This window comes from Eurosta solidaginis, chromosome 4 (genome assembly GCF_040869045.1).
Source record: "Eurosta solidaginis isolate ZX-2024a chromosome 4, ASM4086904v1, whole genome shotgun sequence".
NCBI lineage: Eukaryota > Metazoa > Arthropoda > Insecta > Diptera > Tephritidae > Eurosta > Eurosta solidaginis.
The window spans coordinates 277,357,409-277,373,977 of NC_090322.1; the positions used below are offsets into that span (position 1 = coordinate 277,357,409).

The 16,569-nt window shown below is 36.6% G+C and overlaps 1 protein-coding gene across 1 annotated transcript in view; it reads left to right on the forward strand.

The window, feature by feature from the left end:
• The first annotated feature begins 5,383 nt into the window (after window positions 1–5,383).
• LOC137247498 (uncharacterized) overlaps window positions 5,384–16,569 on the forward strand; it is a 64,796-nt gene continuing 53,610 nt past the window's right edge. The window contains exon 1 of the mRNA XM_067778450.1: window positions 5,384–5,566. The gene's annotated coding sequence lies outside the window, so the exon portion shown is untranslated. The remainder of the gene's footprint in view (window positions 5,567–16,569) is intronic.

Genomic DNA, 16,569 nt, shown 5'->3' on the forward strand with positions numbered 1-16,569 from the left:
AACAGAGAACGTATAAAAATAGAACCGCCAAACAGAACGAATAGTGGGAAACAGTAAACCATCAAATCGCGGGTAGGCAATTCACCATTGGGGAAATTTGGCATGAATTTCGTTAATTCCAACGCTATAAAACCTTTATTTTGATATGATAATCACAATTTAACTATTTTTCAACGTTTTCAATTACTTTGTGAATTTTCAAAGAAAACACCGCGTTTTTTGCTAATCTTCAAGTAGGTAATGTGGTGAATTACCTACCGCCAGTTTGACAATTTCTCTTGCTGTCCGTCGTTGATTATTCTCTAAGATTTACGTCTCTGGTATACAACGTAGGTGTGATGGTTGTTTTTAAAACCATTCGATACGTTGTAAATTCAAGCAAATTGGTGGGGTAGATTTTTCATAAAAACGCCGTGCTGAAAACTAATGTTCGAATTGGTAATCGAAAACGTAGTAATTAGTAACGATAGCTTCGAGTAACTAAGGTATAGCGGAGAGCTTTGCTATACCACTATATTTTTCAAAATACAACTTGCTTCCTTTTTTATGGAGTGGGATAAAAAGATTCCATCCAAGCCGTCGGGAAAACGCCATTCTTAAAAGAGAGATTAAACAGATCAGTAAGGGGCTGGCAAATGTATTCTGCACATTTTTGATGAAAACATGTTGGAAATAAACAGGACCGTATTTGAAAGAATCTTTTAGGGTCTTAAGATGTAATAAAACATGTTCAGGAAACAAATGTGGAGCATATATTGAGTTACTAGAATGCAGTCCATATGGAAAATTGGTAGGTGATGAATCAATCACAGCGGAGTAACTAGAATAAAATAATTGAGCGAAGAATGTTGCAATCTTTTTATTGTCGCTAGAAATACCATTTCTAAACTTCATGGCAGAAGGAAACTCGCCAATTCTGCGTTTAAATTTTACGAAATCATCAAATGACTTCGGGCTGCAAATAATGTATGTAAACTTTGTAACACTTATGAATAAACGTGATTTTTTATTTCTTAAGGATTTTAGCTCCTTATGCTCGGGTTTTCAGTGCAAGTTTAAAGCATTAGCAAACCAGGCTTGCACAGGCTCATTGTATGATCAAGTGTATTTGGGCACATATTTTTCAAATAAGGTATAAATGGTCTTATTAAAATTTAAAACGTTTTGTTTTACATCCTCTTTATATTGAGACCATGTTATTTTAGAAAGTTCTTTATTTAATTTGTTAAGGTTAGTTTTGGAAAAATCAAAGCAAATCGTAGAGACATATTTTATTAGTGCAGCCGGGTTCGTTGCTTACAATTTCGTAAAATATCGTAATTAGAGAACCAGAGCTTCACACCGATTTATAGAGAATTTAGATATGTCGTCAAAAAATGGTAAGTCTAAGGTTTTTCCATACTTATTCGGAAATACGTTAATCTGATTAAGGCAAAGATCACACATTTCATCCATGAAGTCATTTTTATGCACCTTGGATGATGCAATATTTTGAACAAGGGTGCTCTAAGATATACATATGTGGCAGGTTAAAGTCCGCCTAATTGTCGCCCACTTTATTGCAAACAGATTAAATCCAAAATTTTATTTTTTTGGGAAAAAGGAACGGAAGTTTTATTTTTTAAGACAGTTTCATTATAAAAATGATATTAAAAGACAGCTATGGTGGTCAGTTTAAGTATTCTATATATGTACATATGTGGTCATAATCTCCCTAGACGTCTACTTTGGGGTATCATAAAATCTTACACTATAAAATATTTAATTTGAATCAGTTAACAATAAACAAGAGATATGTTATTTTTTATAGAAAAGTTGTTTGAATTAGAAAAACGTTTTTTAAGTGGGTTCGCCGAGCCTCGGCTGTTTGAAATGCCAAAGTACTTCAAGATAATCGAATAAACACGTTGAGGGAATGTAGCTAACAAAATGATGCTCAGTAATTTGACGTACAATCCCAACCGTTGAGTGGATCACAAATGATCAACCATGCATTCAGAAAATTATAACTCAACGATGGATCAAAACTTGTGTTCGATGAAAGCGATCACTTCTTTTGATTACAAAACGGATTATTGAAGTTTATTTTGATGTTTTGAGTGTACCGGGGATTTTGTTTAAAAATGTGAAAAGCTTTTGGAATAATGGGCGGAGTTCGGATAGATAACCGCTTCATTTTACCGAATCTAAAATTGAATAGCCGTTTTTTGGCTCAGGGCTTCAAAACGTGAAAGTTGAATGATATGACATAAAACCAGTTTGAGGGGTTGATAAGCGCAATTCAGAGCCTCCGCACCCCAATAGCTTCGGTGAAATTTTTAAAGATTTTCCGCTTATGAACTTTGCTTCTGTACTGTCAAAGTTTTGGTGACTTCAGTAAAACGATTTCTGGCTGCTGTCCAAAAAAATAATGTGGGTATATACATTCTTACTGAAACCGACATATTGAACTAAACTTGTTAGTAACTTCCAACATATGTTTCTTTTCTCAGATGTGTTCCTCGACTTTTCGGTACTTGTATTAGTGCGGAAATCAATCAGGCAATTATTAGAGTTCTTTTAAGTAGGTAACTTACCGAAATTTATTTGTTTATTTATTTAGTATAACAACTGTGGTTACGATTTTAAGCTAGTGGGTTATTTGACCTTTAACTCGCCTGTGCGACTATATTATTATAAAATTATTTCTGTCAAAGAAACTGGTAACTTCTGACCAAATTTTCAATTAGTGCAACACGCTTAGACAATAAATATAAATAAGAGTTGGTACATCCTAGATGTCAAAATAAAATTTTCATTTTCCGGAGGTGTCTAGATTTTGAACAAAAAAGTGTTATTCATTTTTGCCCATAGGCATCCGCTCTCGTCACACCCAGGACTTCAATAATATACTTTAACTCCCAACTGCAGAGAAACTGACAGGTTTCCGGGTGATGCCTAAGGTTCGGTTGAACTGGACGGTCCATGAGGACCTCACATAGACTGAATGAGTCCGTAGTGTTACCAGAAGTTTGTCTTACGACCAAACTGAAAAACCCTATCAAAAACCCGAAACTATGTAATAAAATAACTCCGTTCTCTTGGCAAATACTAGAAGCTTCCTAGGACTTAAGCCACTTGCTGCTTTTATATCTGACTGTTGTATCACTCCTAATAGCTGGAGTCTTAGCCTGGAAAGCGCAGGGCACGAGCACAGAACGTGCTCGATCGTTTCTTCCTGATGTGATGCCTAAATTTTGAAAACAATTTACTTGAGTACTATAATAATAATTCTATGGTTGTGATAATTTTAATAAAAGAAACCGTCCGATTTCTTCACCATTGAAAATTATTATATTTTATTTCTTCATAGAAAATTATTATATTTTACTCGATATTGTTAATAGCGCATCCATTCATTGTGAAGAATTTCGAAACAATAAATATTTGTCTTAACTACTTTTCCTTCTGTGTTCTTTGCTTTTCTGCTGTGTTTGTTAGTTTATTAGGGGGACTCATTAAAGCATATAAATTTATAAGGTGTAAAATTATATCCATTTACACACGCTGGTATATGAACGCACCTATTAACATAGATTAGATTGATACGAATCTTTTGCTTACGCTCTCATATTTTCGCTCTCACGAGGGATTTATCTTCTAGTTGTTGCTGGCAACAATCACAGATAAATCCCTCGCGGCAGCTGAAGCGGGCTACAACTGTAGAATAGCGTTCAAAAATTATGGGAAATAGGATAAAAATACTTGTTTTAGTGTAAGTATTATTAGTTCGAAGGCGTAGGGTAAATATTATTTCCCATTCAATAGTTATCACTAAAAATAGGTTTTGTAAATATGAACTCCCGATGCAACCAGCCCATTTTGATCACAGAACCTGGAACGCCAGACATGCAGGATAAGCCCTATCCATTAAATAATGTTAACTATTATATCATAGGTCCGATTTACTGAAATTTCAAAAGAATATATGGTTTTCATTGCGAGTTAAATGCGTTACAATATTTGACTAATTAATTTAATCGAAATGTAAATTTTACTTAGATTTGTTTATATTTAACTCTAACTAGTCGTATTATTGTAAAATAACTTTAAGGAAATAAATATTATACGAATATCATTTTATTAAGTGATTGAAACTATATATATCGCCGAAATGTATGTCAAAAATCCCCATTTTCAGATCTATACATTTTTGTTTGGAGTGGCATCATTGATAAATGTTATAAAAAATGTGCATTTTGACAGCGCTCTCTCGAAACAAAGAGTTGCAAATCCATTCATCTATGCCTATTAATATTCTTGATAAACTTAACTGTCGATCAGCGGTATGATTGCCAAAAAAATGTTTGTTTTGTTATGCAAATTAAAAAATGCCAAGATTAAGTGAAAAATCAACACTAAAACATCTTTACTAAGAAATTCTTGTAAATGACTTGCTGATGTCGGAGATTTCTTATGAAAAGGACGGCAATTATGTTTGCAAGGTTGTATTCCTTTGAGTTTACCGCGTTTACACCATGAAATGTGCGCTTAAATTTATACAAATTGGCCGTGACACAATGACATTGTTCATAAAGATGCGCTTAACACAGGCTTATGCATTCCAATAATATCGCCACAATCAACCAAGATGTTACATTTGTAAATATGAAAGAACTTCAAGCTTGGCAATTGAAGTTTATTTCGCCTTGCCCATTCACATAAAAAATTTCGCAAAGCACTGGTATAAACATTATCCCTATACAACAAAGATACTTGCTAACATATTTTGTGTCGTATTCTTTTGTTATATTACAGTTTTTACTTGCGAAAAATGTTAAAAAATTTACCAACCAGTGGAAAAATAATTTATTTCACTTGCAAAGTGTGTCAACACCCTTAACCAAAACAAATGTCACATTCTTCTTCTTATGCTTTGCTTGTAACAAAATTTGGGAGATGGCTACTTTTCAATATCAGATGGCGCCAGTGTCGCTCATTCTACCGTTCTCCATAAAAATGCGTGCAATCTACTCATAATGCATAAGCTTGTGTTAAACTCATCTATATGAAAAAGTAGTTATGTGTCGGGGCTTTAAATGATTTTTCATACCAAATTTGACAGTTCATTTACGCACTGGATAAATTTATAAGTTTACGCACTTTATAAGCAATTTATAAGGTTAAATGAGTCCCCCTATTATGTTGCTGCTGATGTTTTTATTGGCGTTGCTTTTGTTGCGAATAATTTAACAGAAAATCTTGTGGACGAATCAAAAAAAAAATTGGTCTTTTTTTGGTTATTATTTTGAAGAGATGGCAGTCGTGACTTTGGCTAGAAGTAGAGAAGAAAAACGAAAATACAACAAAAGGAAAGTGGCAACAGAGAATAGAGCAAAAAATATTCGATTTCGTAATTTTCCTTTGTTTGCGCACAACATCCGAGCTGAGTACAAACAAATTAAAATAAAGTTTTGAAAATATGAATTCATGTTCGAAGTATAATAAAATAATCAACATAAAGTACTTGTGAAAAAGGTATTTGAAAGTTAAATAGCATCTTAATTCGAAATTCGACACCTATTTGGTAAGAAATGTATGGATACATAGTATGTAAATAATTAAACACACATTCATATATATATGCATACATATATATATACTATGTATAAATGAATATACAACAAACAATGTAGTAAAAACAAAGTGATAAAAAAATAAAATGCGCAATCAATGTACATATTAGTGGCAAAATTTAAACAAATTGACGGAAACAAGAAAAGGCCTGATTTATTACTCCCCTTTTCAAACTCAAGTTAAAAGCTGGTGGTACCATTGTAAGGTCAAATCCTATGCATCAACAATCAGCTGCTCACCTGCAAACGAACATAGTATTCACATAGATATATGCATACCCAGTCCACATTTTAAGACTAAAGCAAACCTTAAAGTCTTACTCATCTCAGAGAGTTTTTATTTGTTTAGAGTCGTCACTCGAAACTTTGGCAAATTACTCGATTTTTCTTAAGGTTAAAAGCTGGTGGTACCATTGTAAGGTCAAATCCTATGCATCAACAATCAGCTGCTCACCTGCAAACGAACATAGTATTCACATAGATATATGCATACCCAGTCCACATTTTAAGACTAAAGCAAACCTTAAAGTCTTACTCATCTCAGAGAGTTTTTATTTGTTTAGAGTCGTCACTCGAAACTTTGGCAAATTACTCGATTTTTCTTAAGGTAGTCGCTGTTTGTTTTTTTTTTTGTCATATCTTTATAAAAATGACTAATATACATTTTCGTAGCGTATTTGTGTTTATTATAATTATTGCATTAAATTCATTCTTTAACTCTCTTTTCAAAAATCGCAACTGCGCAAAGTGACTACACCAAATATATAGGATGCAGTTAAAGAAAACTACCCAAAACTTCCTTGAGAAAGCATTCGGCATGAATTTGTTGCTTTGTTGTTGCCAAAGTGTCGAGTTACGGCTCTTAACAAATAAAAATCGGTAATTCTATACGACAGCATGACACTCTTAATACACGTCCAAAAACATGAAAAGAGGTATCAAAAGACGCGTTTTGGATCCAGGAACGCGAATCCGAAAGCAGCGGTAAACAATTTTGGGTCTGCCAAGAGATATTTGCAAAAGAAATTGGAAATTTTCATGTGGTTGGCGCCAAAGGCCGTCAATGCAGAAAGGTGTTCTGCGCAAAAATACTATGGATCCCACCCCAACTTTCGGAACACTCCGGTGTCATTTTTCGGATTTTCGTTTATATCTTTTGAACGAGCTAAATTTTTCTTTTCCGCCTTCGGATTATTATTTCCGAGGTCGTTTGACACCTGTCGATATTTTTGGATGCGTATTAGCAGTGTCATGCTGTCGTATAGAATTACCGAATCATCAATCATCTAATCACGACATATTCCAGGTAATAACAATCCGAAACCCAAAAAACAAAATGCCATTGGGCGCCTTTAGCAAACACTACTTTTGTTGATACTTAGCAAACATGTTTCCGCGAGTTGAGTTATAGAAAATTTGTTCTCTGAGCCAACTGCCAAATTAAATAATTATCCTTAAATTTTAAGGAAAGGGACTTCAAATTATTTTTCACATTTCACTATTAGTACCTGGGCGACCGAGCTTTGCTCGACAATCTTCGACTATGCCCCATAACATACTTTGTTCTACATGTCATCATTAATCAAACTCTACTTTTTTTTTACTACATATATTATATACTTTTACTTACCAATATTTGATTTCCTTAAAAATAGATTTCAAAAACATTTAAAACACTAACCGCAAATTGAACTGGAATGAAAAATTTGAAATGGGTAATTCCAGCCTATAGTATAAGGGATTGTTATGACAATTAGTGAAATCCAGAACTAAGTTGTTTAGGTCGAGTATCTTCATGCGCCGAATTATTACTTTCAAATATTTTTTTAGTTATCTATACACTATGAAAGTCTCACAATTTTATTACATTCCAAAAACTTGTAAATTTCACGAATGACAACTATCAGTTAGTTTAATTAAACATCAAATTACTTCCCTAAGCGCCATCTGTTGGTAAGTAGTTAAATGGTTAGATGTGATCAAATTGAACGTATACCTCTAGTGTTCAGCGGTAGCAAATATGGTGAGATATCTTTTTGCTATGGTGAGATACCCATAGCGCCATATCTCATGCCATTTTTTTAAATTTCGAAATGGTGGCAACCCTAAATGGCAGCCCTACTCAGAAATGGACCTATTGTAATGCGGAGTGAAATACCTTTCGTTTGATACCCATATCGGCATATCTCATGCAATTTTTTTTTAATTTCGAATTGGTGGCAACCTTGTAAAACATTCTGAGTGGCAACACCTAGGTAGAAAGTCTTAGAAGGTGATACATTATCTCTGTGCCAAATTTCATTTAGATCGGTTGAGAAGCTCCCGAGATCGTTCGGCTATACAAATATACGAATATACAAGAATTGCTCGTTTAAAGTTATAAGATATTGTTACGAATATTAGCAAAACTAAGGGGTGCTTCCATCTCTAAGCCGATGCTAAGCAGCGCCTTACATGCACATCCATAGATCAATCATTATGTATCTACATAAACGAATCAATCATTATGTCTACACATATGTAAGTACACGCAGCTGAGAGCAACGCACAAGCACATGCAGATATCTTATCTGAAATACTCCTAAACGGATGCAATTGTAATTGTAGAAGTGTCGCTCACACACACAAGCGCATGGGGTATGAGAGAAGCTATAAAAATTATACATCTGTAGTTGTAACTAAGTAAATTCTGGAAGCGCCTAGAAGATGCCACGAGGAAATCACAGAGTATAAAAGCATCAGCGGTAGAGGCGCTATGGGCAGTTTTCAGTTAAGCACGCTATCTGTCGGGCAATATATCAGTTTCATCAGTCAGTTTGGTTATTAACCCAGCTAGTTGCAAAGTATAAGTGTTATTGTGAAGTACTTTAATAAAGGCAATTTTTCCATTCTTCAATATTGGAGTTATTTATTCAACAGTTTAGTGATACGAACTTAGCAAAAGGGCAAATAAGAGGATTTGCAGTAAATTCCTTACAATTGGTGTCAGAAGTATGATTGTTGAATAAATTCCAGAGGACAACAAGGACATGGCAAAGTTCAGTCAATTGAAGATCCAGCAACTGAAGAAGGAGTTGGAGAGCCGTGGATTGAATACAACCGGCAATAAACTCGAACTTCAGGCAAGACTACGAGAGGCAATGGAAGCAGAAGGAATTAACGTGGAAGAGTATGTCTTTCATCTTGATGGCGACGAGACAACAACAAAGATTGAGGAGAAAAACGAAACACCACAGACAATGGTGAACACAGACTTGAACACAATTGTGATTGTGGAAGTGTCGCTCACACACACAAGCGCATGGGGTATGAGAGAAGCTATAAAAATTATACATCTGTAGTTGTAAGTGCCTAGAAGATGCCACGAGGAAATCACAGAGTATAAAAGCATCAGCGGTAGAGGCGCTATGGGCAGTTTTCAGTTAAGCACGCTATTATCTGTCGGGCAATAGATCAGTTTCATCAGTCAGTTTGGTTATTAAGCCAGCTAGTTGCAAAGTATAAGTGTGATTGTGAAGAACTTTAATAAAGCCATTTTTCCATTATTCAATATTGGAGTTATTTATTCAACAGTTTAGTGATACGGACTTAGAAAAAGGGCAAATAAGAGGATTTGCAGTAAATTCGTTACAATACTAAGAGGCATATATGTAATACTACTATATTGCTAATAGAAAAGCTCTCAATGTGTTTTGAATTCGATATCAAAACAAGACAGCCTATAAAATTTTTGTGATTGTAGCAGCATAAGTGTGACAAGAAAACATTTAAATTTAGGTACATTCGATTATTGAATACAAAAACAAAAACGTTTAAACACCAATATATCGGCACCCTGATATTTGGGAATGTACCTAGCCTTTTGTAGCAATATAGGAGTATTACATATGTATATGTTAAGAGGTAACATTTTAATAAAAAAGAAAGCTTCAAAATGTCAAAACACTGTCAGATAGCCGAATAAACATGGCGAGCGAATGTAGGGTAAAAAGTATTCTCATTAGGGCGACTCATTAATGCATATAAATTTATAAGTTGTAAAATTATATCCATTTACACGCGCTGTTATATGAACGCACCTAGTTGCATATATTCTTAATAAACTTAACTGTCGATCAGCTGTATTGTTGCCAAAAAAAAAAATACAAATTTTGATTATTATAAAAATTAAAAAGAAGCCAAGACTAAGTGAAAGATCAAAATTAAGGCGACTTTACTAAGATAGTCTTGTAAACGACTCGCTGATGTTGAGATTTCGGATAAAAATTACGGCTATTATGTTTTCAAGGTTGCATTCCTTTCAGTTTACAGCGTTTACACCATGAAATGTGCGCGTAAATTTATACATATTGTGTAAATGATTTTTCATACAAAATTTGACAGGCTGTTAACGCACTAGATAAATGTATACGTTTACACATTTTATAAAGCATTTATAAGGTTACATGAGTCCCGCTATTAATTTTGCGTGAAATCCCACCCGTTGAGTAGATCAAATATAATCAATGATGCGTTCAGAAAATTATCAATCAACGAACGATTGATCAAGACTTGTGTTCACTGAAAGCGCCCATTGTGCCGGTGTTCTACTTAATATTAACAACCGATGCACATTTAATAACTTGGCAATTCTGATTGATAATAAACTATGATCAGCAGCCGGATTCTGCACCTGGATGAAGCAAAATCTCCATCGCCTAAAACCACTAAATTTATTTTAGCGCTTTTTGGCGAATTTTGCGATTTCAGTGGGACAAAATCTTCTAATATCTCCATTTTCGGTTAATTTGTTTGTGCCCAATTTACCGATGAACGAATGAATGAACGATGAATTACTAAATGAATTAGAAAACGTAATCAGCTTTTTTTGGAAGAGCATTCGACTCAAGTTGCGATTCTGAAGCACGTGCCATTGTGTAATGTTTGCCATTGCCTAAAAAGTCCTATTTAAGCTAAATGTCCCAAAAAGTTGGCGATGAAATTAAGTTGTTCCTAAAATAATGATTTGAAGTAAGGCCACGTTTACACACACCTTAATCTACAATAAATCATCAATGGATAATTTACGCGTTTACATATGTTCCCTGGGAACTAGATTATTTTCTTCAGTTTCTCTTTTATTTTGCGCGTCCAATGAGAGATTACACTCTAGTGGTGGAACTTTTTCTATAAAAGAAAATCCGCATCTAAAATTTGTTAATAATAACCGATTATGAAGGGAAAAATTTATATGGGAAATCTAGTTATATAATTGAGGATTAGTAGCTACATAAGTACGCAAATGAAGATAATCTGGTTATATGTAAACTAGGTCTAAAATGTAGGAAATTCATATTGTTTTTATTGTAAAATACTTGGGTTTATCAAAATTTTGCAATTAAAAGGCCAGGTTCAGAGAGCACATTAGAGATTACAAAAAAAAAAAAAAAAAAACACGGAATCCTAACATTATAACAGAGTCTAACTTCGCGAATCCCATGGTCGAAAATGAATGTTCCCCAGCAAACATCAATAAAACAGTTAGGGTTTTTCATATACAAGCAAGAGGCCGACGTCTCAACGTGCTCGGAAACATGGAAATTTACAAACAGAAAACATTCGACGGTAGATAATAAACGAACAGATAAACACAATTTCTGACACGATATTCGAGCCTTTAAAACTTGTTTACAAGGAACAAGGTAATCACACAGGTACAACAGACAAACACACAACAACAAATAAACACAAAACAATTAACGCACCAAAACAACAAAACCACAAAGAAGGTTAAACGGCTAAAATTACGGACTTTTACCTGCCTCAGTCAGCCACACAAATCGATCAGTAAAACCCACCCTCGGTTCTGAATGAGCGCACAGCACATACACATAACTAAATATACACAATAATAATGATAATAAACCCAACGGATTAATACCCTCCAAAGCCCGCCCAACCGACACGAGGGGCGCATCCGCATGTCGCACAGATTTTGTTTTTGCCGAGTTGTTGATAGGCGGAGGTTTGTTAAGCATCGAGCTCTAAAACAGCTCAGCTACAGAATAAAAATCATCAGCTGAGTATTATATACATAACAGTTGAAAATTATACATATAGTAAGTAAATTGTTAAATAAGTTAACGCTTTTAGCATATTGTAACGAATTTGCTGCAAATCCTCTTATTTGCAATCCTCTCCTAAGTTCCAATCACTAACCTGTTGAATAAATAACTCCAATATTGAATAATGGAAAAATGGCCTTTATTAAAGTACTTCACAATAACACTTATACTTTGCTACTCGCTGGCTTAATAACCAAACTGATTGATAACTCTACTATTGGCCGCCAGATCGCGTGCTTAATCAATAACTGATTGATTGCTCAACTCAAACTGAATTACTTCTTACTCGCCTGCCCCGCTTTTATAGTTTACGCTGCATACTTCTAGGCTCTCCGATTTCCAGAACTTACTAGTTAGTTTCGGTTACAAAATCGCCAGCCACAACTACGTGCACAAATTATTGCTCTCTATTGTGACAACTCAGATAAGATATATGCATGTGTTTGTGCATTGCCGCTCCGATGCTCGTATACGTACATATTTGTAGACGCAATTATTTATTCGTTTATGTAGATACATAATGATTGAATTATTGATGTTAGCATCGCCTTAGTGATGGTATAGCTTAGTGATGCTAATATCCGTGACACTGCCCTCCACCTAAGTCTGATCGTCCCGATCAGACAAATCTCTCGATCTAAACGCTGCTAGCATCGCCAAATGTACCACTCTTCTACTCCGTGGTTTCTCAATGCTTTGTATGCGGTAGATGGTATCACTGATCTTCTTCACAACCTTGTATGGGCCTTCCCAACTGCACCGAAATTTGGATGGAACACCTTTCCGCCGGTGAGGGTTGTATAACAGTACCAAATCTCCCTCCCGGAAACCTTCCAAATTATTTTCCTTTTCGTACCTGTGTTTCATCTTACTACTCATTATCCTGGATCGTTCCCTCGCACTCTGTTGCTTGGCCAATGAACTACTTCGTAGAGCTTGCGCTTGACGGATTGGCTTCGCATAATCAGTATCGTTCCCACTTGTTGTTGTTGTTGTTGTAGCGATTAGGTTACTCCCCGAAGGCTTTGGGGAGTGTTATCGATGTGATGGTCCTTTGTCGTATACAGATCCGATATGCTCCGGTAACACAGCACCATTAAGGTGCTGGCCCGACCATCTCGGGAACGATTTATATGGCCACATTGAACCTTCAGGCCATCCCTCCCTCCCCACCCCCAAGTTCCATGAGGAGCTTGGGGTCGCCAGAGCCTCGTCTGTTAGTGAAACGGGATTCGCCGCTCGAAGGTGAGGTTGACAATTGGGTTGGAGAAGCTATATATTGCGCTACACAACCCCTTGAATCCCTATCGTTCCCACGTTTCACAACAGTAGTGCGCTCCGGCTTGAAACTGCCCTCACATTTTTTCTCGGAAATTCGTTGCTTCGTTTTCCTGCGTCTTTTAGGTTTTGTCAATGCCAGTGTTTCTCTCGCAGGTACTTTTGATTTTGCTTTATTTGGCCCATTCGACCTATTAACCTTTGCCTTTGACTTCCGTGGTTTTTGTCGAGTCTTCTCCACCAGTACTCGATTACTACTGAACCCTTTCTCTAACTTGAAGTTAAGTGGTATATCCTGTTTCTCATAACGCATCATACTTCTCTGCATATCGATCTTAATGTCATGGTCAACCAAGAAGTCCACTCCCAATATGACTTCTTCAACGATCTTCGCCACAACGAATTTGTGTAGACCCGTGACCTTTAGAATCAAGACTTCACATATCACTTCTCCCTGAACTTGGTTATACTCGCCAGTGACCGTACGCAACTTTGCTCCAGGTAACGGTTTTATTCTCCTGTTGACCAAGTCAGATCGGATCAAGGAATGAGATGCGCCCGTATCTACAGTCAGTACACGCTCCTTGCCATCCACATTCCCTCTGATGGTAAGACTGCTTGATTTCCTTCCAATCTGCGACACAGATATCACAGGACATTCAATAGCCGGGGCAAGTTTTCGTTCCTTACATCCGACACGCTCTTGCTCATTTCCGCCAGCTTTGCGTTTACGGCCACCCACATTGTTGGAACTATTAGGACCAAGATCGCAATGACGTGCAATGTGACCTGGGTTGCCGCACTTGAAACATTTAATAACTCCGGCATTCTTCTGTTGAGATCCCTTCAGTGCTTCCAAAATTGTGTCTACCCACTCTGGCCTTTCTACTTCCACACGGCGTGCTTTGAAAACTGGCTTACACAGAAGCGACGCTGTTTCCTGAATCAGAGCATGCGATACCGTTTCAGTAAATGTTAGTTTTGGATTCGGATATGTAGCCCGCTTCGTTTCCACATCTCGTATGCCATTTATAAAGCTCTGGATCTTTACCCTTTCAGTGTATTCCACGGGTGCATCCGCATTCGCTAAATGTGCTAGCCTTTCAATATCCGACGCAAACTCTTGCAATGTTTCACCAGGCCTCTGGAAGCGGTTCAGCAACTCCATTTGGTATATCTGTCTCCTATGCTCAGTTCCGTATCGTCTCTCTAGAGCAGCCATCAATGCTTCATAATTGTTCCGCTCTCCTTCGGGAATCGTCTGTAGGATTTCCGCTGCTGGCCCCTTCAATGCCACGAACAGTGCAGCAACTTTATCTTCCGCATTCCAGTTGTTCACTGCTGCGGTTTTATCAAACTGTAGCTTGAAGACCTGGAAAGGAACAGAACCGTCAAAGGATGGTGTTTTTACCTTTGGATTACTCGCTGAAACTGCTGGGCGATTTAGTTGCAACTCCTGTATACGATCTTTCAAAGCATCCATCTCGGCCTCCATTTTATTCTGTCGTTCACTAAAAGCCTCCAGCTGCGATGAGACTTTTGTTTCCTGTGCCTCCAGCTTCGTTGAGATACGCTCTTCCTGGGCTTCGAGTTGTAATGTTATGCGTGCCTCTTGCTCTTTTAATTGTTCTGCAATTTGTGACGACATGTGTGTTTTCTGTTCATCCAATTGTGCTTCAATCTTATCTGTTATACGGTTCTCCTGCGATTCCAACTGAGATGACATTTGCGACGACATTTCGGATATACGTGTCTCCTGTGCTTCAATCTTGGATGTTATACGTGTCTCCTGCGATTCCAGTTGAGATGTTATATCTGTCTTTTGTACTTCGAGCTGTGTTGACATATCGGTTGATATTTGTGACGACATTTGCTTCAGCACTGCTAGTATCGCGTTAGTGTCTACACACGCCAATGGATTCGAAGTCTCTATCTTCTCCTCCAATTTAGTCGCTGGCTCTTCCACATCAGGATAAAATACATACTCGTCCACATCAATTCCTTCCAACTCCATTATCTCTCGTAGCCGTGCTTGAAGTTCGATCTTATTGCCGGTTGTATTCAATCCACGGCTCTCCAACTCCTTCAGTTGCTGGATTTTCAATTCACTGAACTTTGCCATGTCCTTGTTGTGCTCTGGAATTTATTCAACAATTCCTCTTCTGACACCAAGTGTAACGAATTTGCTGCAAATCCTCTTTTTTGCAATCCTCTGCAACGAATTTGCTGCAAATCCTCTTATTTGCAATCCTCTGCTAAGTTCGAATCACTAAACTGTTGAATAAATAACTCCAATATTGAATAATGGCCTTTATTAAAGTACTTCACAATAACACTTATACTTTGCTACTCGCTGGCTTAATAACCAAACTGATTGATAACTCTACTATTGGCCGCCAGATCGCGTGCTGAATCAATAACTGATTGATTGCTCAACTCAAACTGAATTACTTCTTTCTCGCCTGCCCCGCTTTTATAGTTTATGCATACTTCTAGGCTCTTCGATTTCCAGAACTTACTAGTTAGTTTCGGCTACAAAATCGCCAGCCACAACTACGTGCACAAATTATTGCTCTCTCTTGTGACAACTCAGATAAGATATATGCATGTGTTTGTGCATTGCCGCTCCGATGCTCGTATACGTACATATGTGTAGACGCAATTATTTATTCGTTTATGTAGATACATAATGATTGAATTATTGATGTGAATGTTTGTAGTTTGCAGTCTCTCGAGTACACATAGGCGTATAAGTAAATGCATCTGTGTGTGACATCTCTTTCGGCTGCCTTAAATATGTGTATACATGATTTGATTATTGACGTAAATACTGCTTGGCATGGCCTTAGCATCGCCTTAGTGATGGTATAGCTTAGTGATGCTAATATCCGTGACAATATAAAGATTTTTTTATATTTTTTATTTTGTTACGAGTTAGGATAGGACAGTTTTCTTTATAGTAAAAAGTGAATCCGTTATATCAAATGAATTCGAATGAGAATTATCAAGACACAAACACCGACAAGGTTCATTTAATTCGAAATTAGTTCTGCATTGCCTCAAAAGAAGAGGTTTGTAATGTCTTGACGCTCGTGATGGGACATTGAACTTTAGTTCGTTCAAAAAAAAGGGGCTAGAAATTAGTCCATTCAGTAGTTTAGCCATAAATAATACGCCTAGCATTTCTCTACGACTAGCGAGAGTTGGAAGATTGATAAGCTTTAACCGACTAGTATAAGGTGGAAGATTATGCGCAGAGTCTCAATGAAAATTCCTTAAAGAAAAAAGTAAAAATTGTTTCTGTATTGACTCAAGCCTATCTGCATGAACTTGATATCGCGGATTCCAGACTAATGATCCGTATTCTAGTATCGGTATAACTAATGTGGTATACAGGGCTTTGGTAACATAAGGGTCACTAAATTCTTTAGACCATCTCTTCACGAATGATAGAACACCTCTAGCCGTATTGGCAGTAGTCATAATATGAAGGTTGAAACTAAGTTTAGCATCCATCATGACTCCCAAGTCAACAAAATCATTTACTGATACAAGACAAAAATTATGAATTA